Source organism: Trachypithecus francoisi, unplaced genomic scaffold, assembly GCF_009764315.1.
Source record: "Trachypithecus francoisi isolate TF-2019V2 unplaced genomic scaffold, Tfra_2.0 Lachesis_group0, whole genome shotgun sequence".
Classification (NCBI taxonomy): domain Eukaryota; kingdom Metazoa; phylum Chordata; class Mammalia; order Primates; family Cercopithecidae; genus Trachypithecus; species Trachypithecus francoisi.
The window spans coordinates 116,670,453-116,684,475 of NW_022681453.1; the positions used below are offsets into that span (position 1 = coordinate 116,670,453).

The 14,023-nt window shown below is 41.9% G+C and overlaps 1 protein-coding gene and 2 pseudogenes across 4 annotated transcripts in view; all 3 read left to right on the forward strand.

Moving 5' to 3' along the window:
* GPR160 (G protein-coupled receptor 160) overlaps window positions 1-14,023 on the forward strand; it is a 129,868-nt gene that overhangs the window by 18,818 nt on the left and 97,027 nt on the right. The window lies entirely within an intron of this gene.
* On the forward strand, window positions 2,216-2,344 carry LOC117084554 (annotated as a pseudogene).
* LOC117083714 lies at window positions 7,327-8,563 on the forward strand (annotated as a pseudogene).

The following is a 14,023-nucleotide window of genomic DNA, read 5'->3' on the forward strand; positions in this document are numbered from 1 at the left end:
TTTAAGACTGAATAATATTCTACTGTATGGCTATAAAGTCAGTCTTAGGAAATGTGTATGTTATATTTCTGAATCCTGAGAGAATGGAAACAAAACAGGTAGAATGGTAGTGGGGCAAGCTGGCATAGGTCTGGGATACTGTTATCAAAGACTTATAGGAGTACTGGACCCTGGCTGATTGGGCAGGCTACCCCTGATAGTGTGATGGTGAAAAAGGGTCTCCCTTAGGTGGTTGGTCTGGTTCAGTTTCTCAGCAATGATGAATAACTATGGTTTCAGAAAGCATGAAGAATGTCATAACCTCTCTGGTGGTTGAGTCATACAAGGAGCCACATTCAGAAGCCAGGGATGGAGAGTGGGGTCTCAGGGACTATTGAGCACAGATTTCTGATGTCTACTTTCCAGATCATTGTATGCTTAAGCCCTTTATTTTGCTTAAGAAAGCAAGCTAAAGGACATGATAATGATTGAGAACCAGGAGGCAATCTCTAGTTCAGATGTTCTTTTAAAAACTCTTTTTAGGCCGGGCACAGTGGCGCTCACACCTATTATCCCAGCACTTTGGGAGGCCGAGGCAGGCGGATCATGAGGTCAGGAGATCGAGACGATCCTGGCTAACACAGTGAAACCCCCTCTCTCCTAAAAAATACAAAAAAATTAGCCTGGCGTGGTGGTGGGCGCCTGTAGTCCCAGCTACTAGGGAGGCTGAGGCAGGAGAATGGCGTGAACCCGGGAGGCAGAGCTTGCAGTGAGCTGAGATCGCACCACTGCACTCCAGCCTGGGTGACAGAGTGAGACTCCATCTCAAAAAAAAAAAAAACAAAAAAAACTTCTATTTTTAAACCTCTTCTGTAAGCATGTTTGCTAAGCAGTCAGCCCATAAGTATCTGAATAACTTCTGTTCTTATAATCCTTTATCACTCTTATTAATCCCATTCCCATATTTGTTGATTTTTTTAGATATATTTCTATTTATTGATATTGTTCTTAAAACTCAGTACCTGGATGAGTAGTACAAGGTGTGCAACTCCTTTCTCCTTAATTCTGAACCTTATACTTGTATTAATTATCTGTTTCCATCAAAATGATGACGAGGTGAATATATGTGTAGAATTTGCAGTCAATAAAATACAGTCACATTGTCAGGGAAGGTTATGTGAAAATATACATCACCAGAATACTAATTTATAAGCAAACATAGGGCATTGAGTAAAAATTCATGGTAGCTTTATAGAAAAATGAATCGTGTCAGTGTAACCTGATTTGTTTTCAAGAACATTTTAAGGATCTGGAGGAAGCAAGGGACATAGTCTTCACTTTCTCATGCTATTGATTTCATTATGAATGACATAATCAACAGCAACCCGGGGAAACAGGTTAGCTCACATGATACCACAGTTAGATGGTGAGAAGGTGACATAGAGACATTATCAAGGATATGGTTCCAGTGCGGGATAAGTCATTTAACCTTTTAGAGGTCAGTCTGGGAACCGTTCTGTTTAATCAGTTTTAATCCATAACTGGTGGCATATTAGTGTATATGTTTGTGAGAAATACTAGAAACGGAAGTCAAAATAACCTATATTAATGGGGTACAGTATTTGTAAAATACTGGATAAAATCAAATGAAGGTGAATTAATTTTGTAAGTAAGAGGTTCAAATTGGAGAATGATTGGCATCGTGCCTATTTTTGGCAGAAAAAGCCCATGGGCCGTGGTGAATCACAAGGTGGTTGAACCATCACAGTAACTATAATGTGGGTATATGCAGAATACCACATTTCATACATCAGTGCTCTAGTTAATACTTGTATGAGACTGAAAGCAGGCAAATGATACAGTGAAGTCATTTCATAACTGGCAATACCAAGACTTCTGAGAACTATGGTTAGCTTGAGTGCATACTATGTGTGTGTGGCATTAAGTACATTCACTATGTAAAGAGGGCCTTACAAAATGTATACAGGAGCTGCAGGAGAGCAAAACAATTATTTAAGTTGAGACATCTGGTCAAGATGGCACAGGGGTTCAGGCTCCAAACACCTAGCAAAGGTAGTTATAATATAAAAAGGGTAACCAAATAAGTATAACTGGGCTATGGTCATTCTAGTTACCTAGAATGTAAGTTGAAATACAAAGAGGTAAGCAGGCTTAAGCTGCAGGCCTCTCCAGCAGAGGCAACCAGGAACTCAGGTTTTTTAGAATAAGGGGATATAGCTTTGTGCAGTGGCCATTTCATAGCCAGTGAAGTTTATCTGAGACACTTCCTAATGGAAAACTTTTCTCAGTACCCTGCCATGGTGAAATATGGTTGGCACTGGCAATTTTTGAGACTCTGTGGAGGCTGAACTTAAAACTAAAAACATTTAAAAAAAGAGAAGATGGGGATGTAAAAGTATCCACATGAGCTGAGACCAAGGAGTTGGAGCCAGGCTCCAGGGAATGTAAATTGGGAGAATGACCAAGTTTCTCCCATACCTCTAAGAAACACTGGCTACACTGAAATCAGAGATCGCAGTGCCCTCCCTTCCAAACCTAAGAAAGAAGGCTGGAAAAGATGGTTTACTTGAAAGGAATGGGCTTCTGGAAGTTTCAGAGACAAAGACGCAGCTTCAGAACCAGAAGCTGAGCCATGCTGCTTTCTTGGCCCAGGGCCTGGATCCGCAGTATCACTGATACCACAACTGAGCAGGAACACCAAGTGGCATTTTGAGACCTAGTTTGGAAGAAGTCCTGAGAGGCCAGGTGAAGGGACTGAAAGCTGTCTGGGAAGGGAGAGAGTGGGAAAGATACAGCAATCGAAAACTCCTACTCAAAGTAAGCTTGCAAAGCAAAACTTTAAAATACATGAAGACATAGACGTAGAGTTGAAAATTTGTTCAAGCAAGACACGAATTTACTAAAAGTGAAATTAGCAGTTGGAATTCCTGGAAATGACAATAAAATAAGTATGTTTAGAATTCTTAAGATGAATGAAGTCTTGTAGTAGATAAAAATTATGAAGTAGAAGCAAGGGGGAGGGATAGGAAAAAGAACCAGTTAGAACAGTTTTGTATTAAGTAAAATGGGCTAAAATGCTTTAAAAAGATCAAAAATGCGATGGGTCAAATCCAGTACGAGCTTACTTCTCTTGTGTAGCAGGCCTGGGTGGGTATTTCAGGCCACTAGGTGGCTGTACCCTCAGGGACCCAGCTGACGGCACCCACATGGCTTTCAGAGTTGCTCTGCTTTCCCACAGGAAGCGGGTGGTGGGGAATAAGCTAGGCCAGAAATGGTCTCCCTTGTGTCTGCGCACGCCCCACCTGCCATACCTAATTGCTGGGGAGCCTGGGAAATAGAGGTCAGCCACGTGCCTGGGAAAAAGAAGGGAAGATAAAATGGAGAATAAGTTTCTGCCATACCTCTAAGAAACAGTAATGAGAAACAACAGATTTCTCATCAGCAATAGAACTGAAAACACAAGAGAGTATTATCTTCAACTTAGAATTCAATACCAGTTAAACCGTCATTCAAAAATGGTGATCAGCAGTCCCTATGAAAGAAGAATTGGCAATATCTAACAAAATAAAACAAAAAAAAAGCATTCACCCTTTGACCTAATGGCCCCACTTCTAGTAATTATTCCAGAGGAAACACCTTCACAAAATAACTAAGAATATGTACAGAAGGTTGTTCATCGCTACATTATTTGCAGATAGAACAAATTTGGAAACAACGTATATGTCCACTCATAGAATTCTGGCTGAATAAACTGTAATGTATCTACATAATACAGCCATACAAACAATTTTTGAAAAATTAAAAAGGAAGATAGCTATTAACAAAGATGAAGTGCTTTCTAGGATATTTTAAGGGGCAATAAAGAGTCACAAAAAGCATATCTAATGTGCTACCTTGTATTTAAGATGGAAAGGGAAATAACCACACGTGTACACACACACACACACACACACACTTATTTTTGCAGAAAGATGCACAGGAACCATAAACCAGAAATAAATGATAGGGGGTGGGTGGATATTGGTGGAGGAAATAAGTATGGAAATGAGACTTTTCTGAGCGTACCTTTTTAATATAGTTTTGATTTTGAACCATGTAAATATTTTATATATTCAATTATGTAAAATTAAAATGAAATAAAAATAATGAAAACAAAGGAAATCCTGTCATTGAATGTACAAAGAGAAACTAATAAAACACTATATAAAATTGATTACATAGATACAAAGAAAAGAATTCAGGTAACTTTTTAGCAGAGTACTCAGACTATACAAGCTTAGTGGAATATAGTCAAGGGACAAAAAATATGGAAAAATGTTAGGCTTTATTTACATGGTTAATTGTTGGCAATGCTATCAGTGTAGTAACTCTGAAACTACTTAATATGTATTGTAGGTTGAATCAATATACTAATGTCATTGGGACCAGGTTCTTTTTTGTTGTTAATTTCTTCATTGAAATTCTACATTCAATCACAGGAGTTGGAGTCGGCTTCCTGCTGGGACCCTTCCTGATCCTTTAAGTTAATCTCTAATTTGCTATTAATGTTGCTTCCTGCCCTTTTATTTTCTTCATCTTTTAAGTTCAGGGGTACATGTGCAGGATGTGGAGGTTTGTTACACAGGGAAACAAGTGCCATGGTGGTTTGCTGTATAGATCATCCCATCGTCTAGGTATTAAGCCCAGCATCCATTAGCTGTTCTTCCTGATGCTTTTCCTCCCTCCACTCCCCACTCTAGCAGGCCCAAGTGTGTGGTGGTTCTCACCATTTGTCCATGTGGGAACCAGATTCTTGCTGTGGGAGATGATCTTTCAAGTATGTATTTCACTATTTCACAAACACTGAAATAAGGTGAGGAAGAATCCTGTGATGGTAGCTTTGCTTTGGAGGTATCAGTGTGCCACCCAGATTCTAGTTTCAAAATACCATATTTTACTAAAAAAACAGGGCTCCATGAAAAAAATGACCCCCAGAAGTACAACGTGCCAAAGCAGTCACGTGCTCAGCAGCTGGGAAGGTAAATGATATATATGGGAGCCAGCCTAAAGGAACCCTGCCTGACAAGATGATTTGGAAAATTTTAAGCATTCAAAAGAAGAATGATGGCAGTGAATTATAACACATTTAATAAAAATAAATCAGGCCGGTTGTGGTGGCTCAAGCCTGTAATCCCAGCACTTTGGGAGGCCGAGACAAGCGGATCACGAGGTCAGGAGATCGAGACCATCCTGGCTAACCCGGTGAAACCCCGTCTCTACTAAAAAATACAAAAAACTAGCCAGGCAAGGTGGCGGGCGCCTGTAGTCCCAGCTACTCGGGAGGCTGAGGCAGGAGAATGGCGTAAACCTGGGAGGCGGAGCTTGCAGTGAGCTGAGATCCAGCCACTGCACTCCAGCCTGGGCGACAGAGTGAGACTCCGTCTCAGAAAAAAAAAAAAAAAAAAAAAATCAATGAATCCATAATGTATTTCTAGAAACAACTGCCACCTCATGAAAGCCAAATGAATCTTAGAATTAGAAAATTACTATTTTACAACTCCCAGTGTGGTGATTAATTCAGGCAAGGATGATAAATGGATGCTAAAACTATCAGGTGAAACTTTGTTATGGAACAGATTAGTCTAACAGTCTCAAAGTATTAATTACAAAGGGAAGAGGTCCTCTACAATAGGAAAATGGACAAGGCGAGGTGGCTCATGCCTATTAATCCCACCACTTTGGGAGGATAATTGCTTGAGGCTAGGAGTTCAAGACCAGCCTGGGCAACAGCAAGACCCCATCTCTACAAAACAGTATTTAAAAAAAAAAATTAACTAGGGCATGGTTGTACACACCCCTATAGTCCTAGCTACTCAGGAGGCTGAGGTGGGAAGATCACTTGAGCCCAGGAGTTCCAGGTTAGGGTGAGCTATGACTGTACTACTGCACTCCAGCTTCAGCAACACAGTGAGACCCTGTCTCAAAATACTAATAAGAAAAAGAAAAATATGGCAAACACCTCCTTAATCAAGTGACCTAACTTCACATGACCAGTAATGAGATATGACATAATGGGATGTATCATTTAGATAGTTTTCTTGCCAGAAATGTTTAATATTGAGAAAACAATTAGATAAATCGAGATTATGTGATATTTTACAAGATAACTGACCTGGACTCTTAAAAAATGTCAGTATTGCTGGGAATGGTGGCTCACATTTGTAATCCCAGCACTTTGGGAGGCCCGGCGGGGGGTGGATTGCTTGAGGTCAGGAGTTCGAGACCAGCCTGACAACATAGTGAAACCCCAACTCTACTAATAATACAAAAATTAGCCAGGCATGGTGGCAGGCACCTGTAATCCCAGCTATCAGGAGGCTGAGGTAGGAGAATCACTTGAACCTGGGAGGTGGAGGTTGCAGTGAGTCTAGATGGCGCCACTGCACTCCAGCCTGGTTGACAGAGTGAGACTCTGTCTCAAAAAAAAATTTTAAAAAAGTCAGTATCATGAAAGATAAGCAACAACAACAACACATTATCCAAAATTAAGAGACTAACAAGACATGACAAATATGTGATCCTTGATTGGATTTTGTATAAAAAAAAAAAACTCTTAACAACATTGGGACAGTTTTAATATGGACAGTGTATTAGATACTATACCATTTAATTTAATTTCATTAAATTAATATTTATGGGACAGCTTTTAATTAATGGGACAGTTTTAATATGGACTATGTACTAAATACATCATAGGAAAAGTTTGAAAATATAGAGATAAAATAAAGTCTTGTAAGACCACACTAAGATAACCATCATTAACACTTTGGTATATTTCCATCTAATCTACATATATTTAAACAAAATTGAATTGTACTCTACATGGTTTTTATGTTCCTTCTACTTGTTCCATATTATAATTATTGGCAAGTCTCCATTAAATAGTCCTCAAAGATATTGTTTTAAATGGTTATATACTATCTCTGTCCATTTTCATATTTTTTTTTTTTTTTTTTGAGACGGAGTCTTGCTCTGCCACCCAGGCTGGAGTGCAGTGGCCGGATCTCAGCTCACTGCAAGCTCCGCCTCCCGGGTTTACGCCATTCTCCTGCCTCAGCCTCCCGAGTAGCTGGGACTACAGGCGCCCGCCTCGTCGCCCGGCTAGTTTTTTGTATTTTTAAGTAGAGACAGGGTTTCATCGTATTAGCCAGGATGGTCTCGATCTCCTGACCTCGTGATCCGCCCGTCTTGGCCTCCCAAAGTGCTGGGATTACAGGCTTGAGCCACCGCGCCCGGCCCATTTTCATATTTTTAAATTTCAAGGCCATGCGCAGTGGCTCCTGCCTGGAATCCCAGCACTTTGGGAGGTGGAGGTGGGAGCATCGCTTGAGGCGGGGAGTTTGAGACCAGTCTGGGCAACATACGGAGACATCGTCTCTATGATTTTAGAATAAATAAAAAGAAATAAATTCCAATTTTTTTGTTTTATGAGGTTTAGTTTACGATATTTTATTCAATCAACCTGCCATCCATTTTAAGACATCATTATTTTATGTGTCACTAAAAAGAAAATGATCCTGAGGTGGGTGTGTCGGGCCCTGCTGGGCCTAGCGGCAGGAGGGGGACGTCGGCTCCCACCACAGCCTTCCAAACAGCTCTGCGCCGTGAGCGCCCCCTCCCCCACATCCCTGGGGTCCCCCTCTCCAGGCAGGAAGATGTCCAAGCCCCGTGCGGCGGAGGCAGCAGCGGGGTGACAGTGACGGCCCCGGGCCTGCAGATAGTGGAGCAGAGGGGTCCAGGGAGGTGCTGCACCGACGTTGGGGAGAATGTATGTCGTGGCAATCAAACATCTTTTCCTACGCGAGCGTAACAAATACTCTGGAATGCGTTCCAGCCTTCAGGAGAACTCCGTTACACGTCACGAAGTCAAATGCCAGGGGAAGCCATTAGCTGGAATCCACAGGAAACAAACGCAACATGGAGCACGAAGCCCAAGCACAGAAGATCAAAGACGCTAGGAGAGGACCCCTCGCACCTTTTCCAAACCAAAAATGTGAAGCAGCAGAACTTCCAAAACCTCCGGCCTCGTCTTGTGATTCCACCAATGCAGCTGTCGCCAAGCAAGCCTTGAAATAGCCCATCAAGGGCAAACAGGCCCCTGAAAAAAAAACTCAAGGAAAAATTGCAAACTCACGGATTTCTACCTTGTCTCAAGGAGCTCCAGAAAGAGCAAAGCGGAGCTGCAGTTTGAAGAAAGGGAAAGAATAGATGAATTGATTGAAAGCAGGAAGGAAAGAAGGAGTGAAGACTGACCTTATCGATGACAAAGGCTGAGTGTGAACACCAGAGGCAGCTCTCCCGTGGCGCCTTTGTGGTAGAAAAGCACGGGAGCCTCACGGAGATCACCGACACCACGGGTCCCCTCCACGGTGGATCCCCGTGGATCTCTGCAGTGAACTGAGATCACGCCACTGCACACCATCCTGGGAGGCAGAGCGAGACTCCAGCTCAAATTAAGTAGATGACTGACTGAATGAATGAACGAACGAAGGAATGAATGATACAGGTTTCCAAGGTGGGCTGAAACAGATGGCTTTTTTTTTTTTTTGAGACGGAATCTCGCTCTGTCGCCCAGGCTGGAGTGCAGTGGCCGGATCTCAGCTCACTGCAAGCTCCGCCTCCCGGGTTTACGCCATTCTCCTGCCTCAGGCTCCCGAGTAGCTGGGACTACAGGCGCCCGCCACCTCGCCCGGCTAGATTTTTGTATTTTTTTAGTAGAGACGGGGTTTCACCGTATTAGCCAGGATGGTCTCGATCTCCTGACCTTGTGATCCGCCCGTCTCGGCCTCCCAAAGTGCTGGGATTACAGGCTTGAGCCACCGCGCCCGGCCCAGATGGCTTTATATTACCAAAACTTTTACATTCTAGTTGTTTTTGTGCTTTTTTTTTTTAAATACAAGTTGAACGTTTTGTGCTTCCCATGCATGCAGTCAAAAACTCAGCATAGGCCGGGCGCGGTGGCTCACGCCTGTAATCCCAGCACTTTGGGAGGCCGAGGTGAGTGGATCACGAGGTCAGGAGATCGAGACCATCCTGGCTAACACGGTGAAACCCCATCTCTACTAAAAAATACAAAAAACTAGCCGGGCGAGGTGGCGGGCGCTTGTAGTCCCAGCTACTCGGGAGGCTGAGGCAGGAGAATGGCGTAAACCCCGGAGGCGGAGCTTGCAGTGAGCTGAGATCCGGCCACTGCACTCCAGCCTGGGCGGTAGAGCGAGACTCCCTCTCAAAAAAAAAATAAAATAATAAAATAAGATAAATAAATAAATAATAAAGTTACGAAAATTTTCAAACATACATACAAATAGTTAGAATAACCATTAACCAGTGGTCGATCCTGCCTCATCTACACTTTCATCCACTCGGCCCCCAGCACACCCACTGCATTATGTTGAAGCAAATCCCAGACAACCTATTGCATCTGTAAATATTTTAGTATTTATTTAAAACAATAGTGACATTTAAATATAACCACACATATTAATTTGTTAGGGCTGCCATAACAAACCACCACAGACTGGGTGACTGAAACGATAGCTCTGGGGGCTAGAGTGTGAGATTGAGGTTCCCAGGGGCAGTTTCTCCTGGGGCCTTTTGCAGCCTGTAGATGGCTGTCTTCTCCCCGTGCCCTCCCACAGCCTTTTCTCCGTGCACCAGCATCCCTAGTATCTTGTGTGTGCGTCCAAATTACCTCTTCAAAGGTTCTATCTCCAAATATAGTCACATTCGGAGGTAGTGGGAATTAAGGGTTTCAACATATGAATTTGGGGGGATAGAACTCAGTCTATCACACCATAATTTCCCATTGTCTTATATATATAATTCTTTGTTGCCTTGAATTCAGATAAATTCTACATTTGCACTTAGTTGATATATCCTAAGTCTCTTAATTTTTTGGATTGTTGTTGAAACAATTTATTGAAGTAACAAATTATAATCCTATAGAGCATACCATCATGTGGATTTTCTTTACTGCATCCTGTGGGGTCATTAAACAAGTTCTTTTGTCATCTTTCTTGAACATCAGTAGTTGAATCTACAGGTTTGATCGGGTTCTAATTTTTTGGCAAGCCCACTTTGTAGATAGCAGGGTACTCTTCAGTTTCCAACTTTGGGTATTAGTATTGTTGATGATGTTTGGCTGCCTCCATTTAGTACATCAGAGGTGGCAAACTGGGCAGTTTCCAAATTTTATCATTCCTTATTCACTCATATTAGCTATAGTACTTCCAAAAAATGTAAACATCCCCTCACTGACTATTCTGTCACCAGGTGGTACAGTTAGTACAGGAACGGCAGGAGACAGGCTTCTTGGCCAGTACTTACCAGTTTGAAAACTAGACACTAGGTTCTCTAGTGTTCCTCAGTATCACAATGAGGTTTTCTTACTCATTTTAGAATTCAGTAAAATTTAATTTACTGTTATGTTAGTGGAGTTATGAGAAGGAGCATTTGTTTAAAGAAGGCACTGTTTGTTGGAAGTTATAATTTATGTAGCCAATTTCCCGCTGTTGGAGATTTACATTAATTCCAGGTTTTTACTTTTATATCTAATTCTGTGAGTTGAATATTCTTTAAAAATAAGTTAAAACACTCATTTTAGTGTATAGTTTGAATTTTGAAAAATGTATATACTTGGACTCCAATCCAAATATAGAACATTTTATCTCTACAGAACATTGCCTGGTTCACCTTTGCCCCTGGCTTCAGATTTCTACCGATGGTCTCTCTGGCCATAGGGATTCATTTTTCTGTTTTGAATCCCATATACTTGGAACCACACACTCTATACCCTTTTTTGCTAGGCTTTTTTTGTTTGGCAGCGATATGGTTTAGATATGTGTCCCCTCCAAGTCTCATGTTAAAATGTGCTCTCCCATGTTGGAGATGGGGCCTGTTAGGACTTTTCTGGCTCATGGGGGCAGATCCCTCATGAACGGCTTGGTGCCAGCCCCTTGGTGGTAAGCGAACTCTCCCTCTGAGTTCACGCAACAGCTGCTCATTTAAAAGCATGTGGGGCCTCCCCCTTCTCTCTGGCTCCTACTCTCGCCATGTGAGATGCCTGTTCCCCTTTTGCCTTCCGCTATGGTTGTAAACTTCGTGAGGCCTCACCAGAAGCCAAGCAGATGCCAGCACCATGCTTCCTGTGTAGCCTGCAGAACTGTGAGCCAATTCAACCTCTTTATAGGTCAGGCACAGTGACTCACGTCTGTAATCCCAGCACTTTGGGAGGCTGAGGTGGGTGGATCACTTGAGGTCAGGAGTTCAAGACCAGCCTGGCCAACATGGCAAAACCCTGTCTCTACTAAAAATACAAAAACAATTAGCTGGGTATGGTGGTGCGTGCCTGTGGTCCCAGCTACTCAGGAGGCTGAGGTAGGAGAATCGCACAAACCCAGAAGGCAGAGGTTGCAGTGAGCTGAGATCGTGCCACTGCCCTCCAGCCTGGGCAACAGAGCAAGACTCTGTCTCACAAATAAAAATACCTCTTTATAAATTAATTACCCAGCCTCAGGTATTTCCTTATAGCAAGAGAAGAAAGGCCTAACATAGCATGTTTTTTAGGCTTTTCCCTGTGTGGAGCATATATTAATTTTTATTGCTGAGAAGTATTCCATTGTCTAGATACACTACAATTTGTTTATCCATTTTCCTGTGGATGAATATTTGGGATATTTCCACTCTGGGGCCATTGGTGAATAAAGCTCCTACATATATTTGTATACAAGCTACAAGCCCTTTTTTTTTTTTTTTTTTTGAGGTGGGGTCTTACTCTGTCACTCAGGCTGGAGTGCAGTGGCATGATCATGGCTCATTGCAACCTCCGCCTCCCGGGTTCAAGATATTTAGGGATCTTTTGGATGGAGGTTCAGTAGTATCTTTCCAGAAATTTGTTTGTTTCATCATACAGATTTATTGGAATAAAGATGTTCAAAATAGTTCCTTATTCTTTTAATGTTTTTAGGTATTCACTTTCCTTATTTTGGCAATTTCTTTCTTAATTTGGCTAGAGATTTATTAATTTTATTGGTTCTTTTTTTCCCCTAAAGAACCAGTTTTGTATCATTGATTTTCTTTCTGTTGTTTTGGGGTTGTTGTCGCTGTTTTGATTGATTTGTTTATTTATTTATTTATTTGAGACAGGGTCTTCCCTGTCCCCCAGGCTGGAGTGCAGTGGCAGAGTCTCAGCCCACCACAACCTCCACCTCCTGGGCTCAAGCAGTCCTCCCACCTCAGCCTTGCAAGTAGCTAGGACCACAGGTGGCCACCACCACACCCAACTAAGTTTTATATTTTTTGATAGAGACGAGGTTTTGCCATGTTGCCCAGGCTGGTCTCAAACTCCTGGGATCAAGTGATCCTCCTGCCTCGGCCTCTCAAAATGCTGGGATTACAGGCATGAGCCACCATGCCCAGCCTTATTTTTTTTCTGTTTTCATTTCATTGATTTCTGCTCTTTTTTTATATCTTCCCTTTAACCTACTTTGGGTTTAGTTCACTTTTTTAAGTAAACTTAAAATTTAAGTTTAGGTTATTGAATTGAGCCCTTCTTTTTGAAAACAGGCAAATATAAGAAAATCAGAAGAGGGCCGGGCACAGTGGCTCACACCCGTAATCCCAGCACTTTGGGAGGCCAAGGTGGACAGATCACTTTAAGTCAGGAGTTCGAGACCAGCCTGGCCAACATGATGGAAACCCCATCTCTACTAATAACAAAAATCAGCCAGGCATGGTGGTGTATGCCTGAAATCCCTGGTACTTGACAGGCTGAAGCAGGAGAATCACTTGAGCCTAAGAGGCAGAGGTTATAGTGAGGTGGGATTGTGCTATTGCACTCCGGTCTGGCCAACAAGAGCGAAACTCCAACTCAAACAAAACAAAACAAAAAGAGTATCAGAAGAAAAAAACTCAAAAGTATGACTTTTACAAATATATTACAAATTAAAATTGAATTTTGAGTTTTACCGATACCCTTAGATTCGTATTGTGTCTTTTTAAAGGTATTTTTTCTACTGTAGCTTTTTTTTCTAATATAAATAATACATCCTGTTAAAAAAATCTCAAAGGATATAGAGAATAATAAGGAATGGCATTAGTCAGGATAGGCCAAATCCCATTGACTTAATGCAATAAAGGTATATTTCTTGTTCATACTATACACCCATTGTGAATGGCCAGGGGCTTTGCTTCACACAATCACTCAAGGACCCAGGTTGACAGAGGCTCCACCATCTTGTAATGTACCATCTGGAATGCATTGCCTCCCCCGCTCCCCAGCCCACGACAGGGAAGACAACACTGAAGGGCAACTCATCTGCAATGAAATGTTTTGGCCTGTAGGGATCAAAGAACAAAAATCCTCCATGGGCAGAAGCAGAGACGAAGCAGGCCTGTGGGTGAGCACTAATTCTACAATGAAGGAGAAAAATAAAAATCACCTGTCCCCTACCCTGAGATAACCCCTGCTTGCTGTCTTCTGCCTGGCCTCACTGGCGTTCCTTATCGCCAACCTTATGTTTGGGTTGGTGGGAATTACTCCTGCTTCTGGCAGATCACTGATAATTCTTGGTTGTGTTCTACCTTTGTGCCTCTTTTATCAGATTTTATCAGTGTATAAATAAGACAGGAAAGGACAAATCAAGGATCTCTCACTAGTTGTCTTAATAAGGAAATTTCATATTTCTTTTTAAAACTTTGCTTTAGAATATCTCTGGAAATATATACAAATAACTGGTTATAGTGGTTGTATCTAGGGAGGGGAACTGGCTAGACAACGCTGGGCAGAGTAGGGGTGTTGGAGGATTGGGTGGGACAGGTAACTTTCACTGTAATACACATCTGTCACCCAATTTTTGTATCATGTAAATTATATCACCTATTTTTAAAAATAAGTAAAATAAAAACATTTCCATATTTTCTTACTTATTGAATATAACTGTACTATGCAAATGAATGAATGCACAACATTATCAGAGTTGAGTGA